This window comes from Bos javanicus, unplaced genomic scaffold, assembly GCF_032452875.1.
Source record: "Bos javanicus breed banteng unplaced genomic scaffold, ARS-OSU_banteng_1.0 tig00002723_1, whole genome shotgun sequence".
Taxonomy (NCBI): Eukaryota; Metazoa; Chordata; class Mammalia; order Artiodactyla; family Bovidae; genus Bos; species Bos javanicus.
The window spans coordinates 1,742,533-1,748,532 of record NW_026893594.1 but is presented as its reverse complement, the minus strand read 5'-3'; positions in this window follow the sequence as shown (position 1 = coordinate 1,748,532).

Genomic DNA, 6,000 nt, shown 5'->3' with positions numbered 1-6,000 from the left:
AGCAGGCATGAATCCTGCGGCCCAGCTGGCGATTATCAGGCAGCTGAGCAGGCATGAATCCTGCGGCCCAGCTGGCGATTATCAGGCAGCTGAGCAGGCGCTGATCCCGCACCTCAGCAGGCACTGATCACGTGCCTGTCATGCAGTGATCAGGTGACTGAGAGGCGCTGATCATGTGACTGCTCATGTGCTGATCAGGTAGCTCTCCTGCACGGATCATGTGCCTCAGCAGGCAAGAATCAAGCAGCTGAGCAGGCATGAATCCTGCGGCCCAGCTGGCGATTATCAGGCAGCTGAGCAGGCATGAATCCTGCGGCCCAGCTGGCGATTATCAGGCAGCTGAGCAGGCATGAATCCTGCGGCCCAGCTGGCGATTATCAGGCAGCTGAGCAGGCATGAATCCTGCGGCCCAGCTGGCGATTATCAGGCAGCTGAGCAGGCATGAATCCTGCGGCCCAGCTGGCGATTATCAGGCAGCTGAGCAGGCATGAATCCTGCGGCCCAGCTGGCGATTATCAGGCAGCTGAGCAGGCATGAATCCTGCGGCCCAGCTGGCGATTATCAGGCAGCTGAGCAGGCGCTGATCCCGCACCTCAGCAGGCACTGATCACGTGCCTGTCATGCAGTGATCAGGTGACTGAGAGGCGCTGATCATGTGACTGCTCATGTGCTGATCAGGTAGCTCTCCTGCACGGATCATGTGCCTCAGCAGGCAAGAATCAAGCAGCTGAGCAGGCATGAATCCTGCGGCCCAGCTGGCGATTATCAGGCAGCTGAGCAGGCATGAATCCTGCGGCCCAGCTGGCGATTATCAGGCAGCTGAGCAGGCATGAATCCTGCGGCCCAGCTGGCGATTATCAGGCAGCTGAGCAGGCGCTGATCCCGCACCCAGCAGGCACTGATCACGTGCCTGTCATGCAGTGATCAGGTGACTGAGAGGCGCTGATCATGTGACTGCTCATGTGCTGATCAGGTAGCTCTCCTGCACGGATCATGTGCCCAGCAGGCAAGAATCAAGCAGCTGAGCAGGCATGAATCCTGCGGCCCAGCTGGCGATTATCAGGCAGCTGAGCAGGCATGAATCCTGCGGCCCAGCTGGCGATTATCAGGCAGCTGAGCAGGCATGAATCCTGCGGCCCAGCTGGCGATTATCAGGCAGCTGAGCAGGCATGAATCCTGCGGCCCAGCTGGCGATTATCAGGCAGCTGAGCAGGCATGAATCCTGCGGCCCAGCTGGCGATTATCAGGCAGCTGAGCAGGCATGAATCCTGCGGCCCAGCTGGCGATTATCAGGCAGCTGAGCAGGCATGAATCCTGCGGCCCAGCTGGCGATTATCAGGCAGCTGAGCAGGCATGAATCCTGCGGCCCAGCTGGCGATTATCAGGCAGCTGAGCAGGCATGAATCCTGCGGCCCAGCTGGCGATTATCAGGCAGCTGAGCAGGCGCTGATCCCGCACCCAGCAGGCACTGATCACGTGCCTGTCATGCAGTGATCAGGTGACTGAGAGGCGCTGATCATGTGACTGCTCATGTGCTGATCAGGTAGCTCTCCTGCACGGATCATGTGCCTCAGCAGGCAAGAATCAAGCAGCTGAGCAGGCATGAATCCTGCGGCCCAGCTGGCGATTATCAGGCAGCTGAGCAGGCATGAATCCTGCGGCCCAGCTGGCGATTATCAGGCAGCTGAGCAGGCATGAATCCTGCGGCCCAGCTGGCGATTATCAGGCAGCTGAGCAGGCGCTGATCCCGCACCTCAGCAGGCACTGATCACGTGCCTGTCATGCAGTGATCAGGTGACTGAGAGGCGCTGATCATGTGACTGCTCATGTGCTGATCAGGTAGCTCTCCTGCACGGATCATGTGCCTCAGCAGGCAAGAATCAAGCAGCTGAGCAGGCATGAATCCTGCGGCCCAGCTGGCGATTATCAGGCAGCTGAGCAGGCATGAATCCTGCGGCCCAGCTGGCGATTATCAGGCAGCTGAGCAGGCATGAATCCTGCGGCCCAGCTGGCGATTATCAGGCAGCTGAGCAGGCATGAATCCTGCGGCCCAGCTGGCGATTATCAGGCAGCTGAGCAGGCATGAATCCTGCGGCCCAGCTGGCGATTATCAGGCAGCTGAGCAGGCGCTGATCCCGCACCGCAGCAGGCACTGATCACGTGCCTGTCATGCAGTGATCAGGTGACTGAGAGGCGCTGATCATGTGACTGCTCATGTGCTGATCAGGTAGCTCTCCTGCATGGATCATGTGCCTCAGCAGGCAAGAATCAAGCAGCTGAGCAGGCATGAATCCTGCGGCCCAGCTGGCGATTATCAGGCAGCTGAGCAGGCATGAATCCTGCGGCCCAGCTGGCGATTATCAGGCAGCTGAGCAGGCATGAATCCTGCGGCCCAGCTGGCGATTATCAGGCAGCTGAGCAGGCATGAATCCTGCGGCCCAGCTGGCGATTATCAGGCAGCTGAGCAGGCGCTGATCCCGCAGCCAGCAGGCACTGATCACGTGCCTGTCATGCAGTGATCAGGTGACTGAGAGGCGCTGATCATGTGACTGCTCATGTGCTGATCAGGTAGCTCTCCTGCACGGATCATGTGCCCAGCTGGCAAGAATCAAGCAGCTGAGCAGGCATGAATCCTGCGGCCCAGCTGGCGATTATCAGGCAGCTGAGCAGGCATGAATCCTGCGGCCCAGCTGGCGATTATCAGGCAGCTGAGCAGGCATGAATCCTGCGGCCCAGCTGGCGATTATCAGGCAGCTGAGCAGGCATGAATCCTGCGGCCCAGCTGGCGATTATCAGGCAGCTGAGCAGGCATGAATCCTGCGGCCCAGCTGGCGATTATCAGGCAGCTGAGCAGGCATGAATCCTGCGGCCCAGCTGGCGATTATCAGGCAGCTGAGCAGGCATGAATCCTGCGGCCCAGCTGGCGATTATCAGGCAGCTGAGCAGGCGCTGATCCCGCACCTCAGCAGGCACTGATCACGTGCCTGTCATGCAGTGATCAGGTGACTGAGAGGCGCTGATCATGTGACTGCTCATGTGCTGATCAGGTAGCTCTCCTGCATGGATCATGTGCCTCAGCAGGCAAGAATCAAGCAGCTGAGCAGGCATGAATCCTGCGGCCCAGCTGGCGATTATCAGGCAGCTGAGCAGGCATGAATCCTGCGGCCCAGCTGGCGATTATCAGGCAGCTGAGCAGGCATGAATCCTGCGGCCCAGCTGGCGATTATCAGGCAGCTGAGCAGGCGCTGATCCCGCACCTCAGCAGGCACTGATCACGTGCCTGTCATGCAGTGATCAGGTGACTGAGAGGCGCTGATCATGTGACTGCTCATGTGCTGATCAGGTAGCTCTCCTGCACGGATCATGTGCCTCAGCAGGCAAGAATCAAGCAGCTGAGCAGGCATGAATCCTGCGGCCCAGCTGGCGATTATCAGGCAGCTGAGCAGGCATGAATCCTGCGGCCCAGCTGGCGATTATCAGGCAGCTGAGCAGGCATGAATCCTGCGGCCCAGCTGGCGATTATCAGGCAGCTGAGCAGGCATGAATCCTGCGGCCCAGCTGGCGATTATCAGGCAGCTGAGCAGGCGCTGATCCCGCACCTCAGCAGGCACTGATCACGTGCCTGTCATGCAGTGATCAGGTGACTGAGAGGCGCTGATCATGTGACTGCTCATGTGCTGATCAGGTAGCTCTCCTGCACGGATCATGTGCCTCAGCAGGCAAGAATCAAGCAGCTGAGCAGGCATGAATCCTGCGGCCCAGCTGGCGATTATCAGGCAGCTGAGCAGGCATGAATCCTGCGGCCCAGCTGGCGATTATCAGGCAGCTGAGCAGGCATGAATCCTGCGGCCCAGCTGGCGATTATCAGGCAGCTGAGCAGGCATGAATCCTGCGGCCCAGCTGGCGATTATCAGGCAGCTGAGCAGGCATGAATCCTGCGGCCCAGCTGGCGATTATCAGGCAGCTGAGCAGGCATGAATCCTGCGGCCCAGCTGGCGATTATCAGGCAGCTGAGCAGGCATGAATCCTGCGGCCCAGCTGGCGATTATCAGGCAGCTGAGCAGGCATGAATCCTGCGGCCCAGCTGGCGATTATCAGGCAGCTGAGCAGGCATGAATCCTGCGGCCCAGCTGGCGATTATCAGGCAGCTGAGCAGGCGCTGATCCCGCACCCAGCAGGCACTGATCACGTGCCTGTCATGCAGTGATCAGGTGACTGAGAGGCGCTGATCATGTGACTGCTCATGTGCTGATCAGGTAGCTCTCCTGCACGGATCATGTGCCTCAGCAGGCAAGAATCAAGCAGCTGAGCAGGCATGAATCCTGCGGCCCAGCTGGCGATTATCAGGCAGCTGAGCAGGCATGAATCCTGCGGCCCAGCTGGCGATTATCAGGCAGCTGAGCAGGCATGAATCCTGCGGCCCAGCTGGCGATTATCAGGCAGCTGAGCAGGCGCTGATCCCGCACCTCAGCAGGCACTGATCACGTGCCTGTCATGCAGTGATCAGGTGACTGAGAGGCGCTGATCATGTGACTGCTCATGTGCTGATCAGGTAGCTCTCCTGCACGGATCATGTGCCTCAGCAGGCAAGAATCAAGCAGCTGAGCAGGCATGAATCCTGCGGCCCAGCTGGCGATTATCAGGCAGCTGAGCAGGCATGAATCCTGCGGCCCAGCTGGCGATTATCAGGCAGCTGAGCAGGCATGAATCCTGCGGCCCAGCTGGCGATTATCAGGCAGCTGAGCAGGCATGAATCCTGCGGCCCAGCTGGCGATTATCAGGCAGCTGAGCAGGCATGAATCCTGCGGCCCAGCTGGCGATTATCAGGCAGCTGAGCAGGCGCTGATCCCGCACCGCAGCAGGCACTGATCACGTGCCTGTCATGCAGTGATCAGGTGACTGAGAGGCGCTGATCATGTGACTGCTCATGTGCTGATCAGGTAGCTCTCCTGCATGGATCATGTGCCTCAGCAGGCAAGAATCAAGCAGCTGAGCAGGCATGAATCCTGCGGCCCAGCTGGCGATTATCAGGCAGCTGAGCAGGCATGAATCCTGCGGCCCAGCTGGCGATTATCAGGCAGCTGAGCAGGCATGAATCCTGCGGCCCAGCTGGCGATTATCAGGCAGCTGAGCAGGCATGAATCCTGCGGCCCAGCTGGCGATTATCAGGCAGCTGAGCAGGCGCTGATCCCGCAGCTCAGCAGGCACTGATCACGTGCCTGTCATGCAGTGATCAGGTGACTGAGAGGCGCTGATCATGTGACTGCTCATGTGCTGATCAGGTAGCTCTCCTGCACGGATCATGTGCCTCAGCTGGCAAGAATCAAGCAGCTGAGCAGGCATGAATCCTGCGGCCCAGCTGGCGATTATCAGGCAGCTGAGCAGGCATGAATCCTGCGGCCCAGCTGGCGATTATCAGGCAGCTGAGCAGGCATGAATCCTGCGGCCCAGCTGGCGATTATCAGGCAGCTGAGCAGGCATGAATCCTGCGGCCCAGCTGGCGATTATCAGGCAGCTGAGCAGGCATGAATCCTGCGGCCCAGCTGGCGATTATCAGGCAGCTGAGCAGGCATGAATCCTGCGGCCCAGCTGGCGATTATCAGGCAGCTGAGCAGGCATGAATCCTGCGGCCCAGCTGGCGATTATCAGGCAGCTGAGCAGGCGCTGATCCCGCACCTCAGCAGGCACTGATCACGTGCCTGTCATGCAGTGATCAGGTGACTGAGAGGCGCTGATCATGTGACTGCTCATGTGCTGATCAGGTAGCTCTCCTGCATGGATCATGTGCCTCAGCAGGCAAGAATCAAGCAGCTGAGCAGGCATGAATCCTGCGGCCCAGCTGGCGATTATCAGGCAGCTGAGCAGGCATGAATCCTGCGGCCCAGCTGGCGATTATCAGGCAGCTGAGCAGGCATGAATCCTGCGGCCCAGCTGGCGATTATCAGGCAGCTGAGCAGGCGCTGATCCCGCACCTCAGCAGGCACTGATCACGTGCCTGTC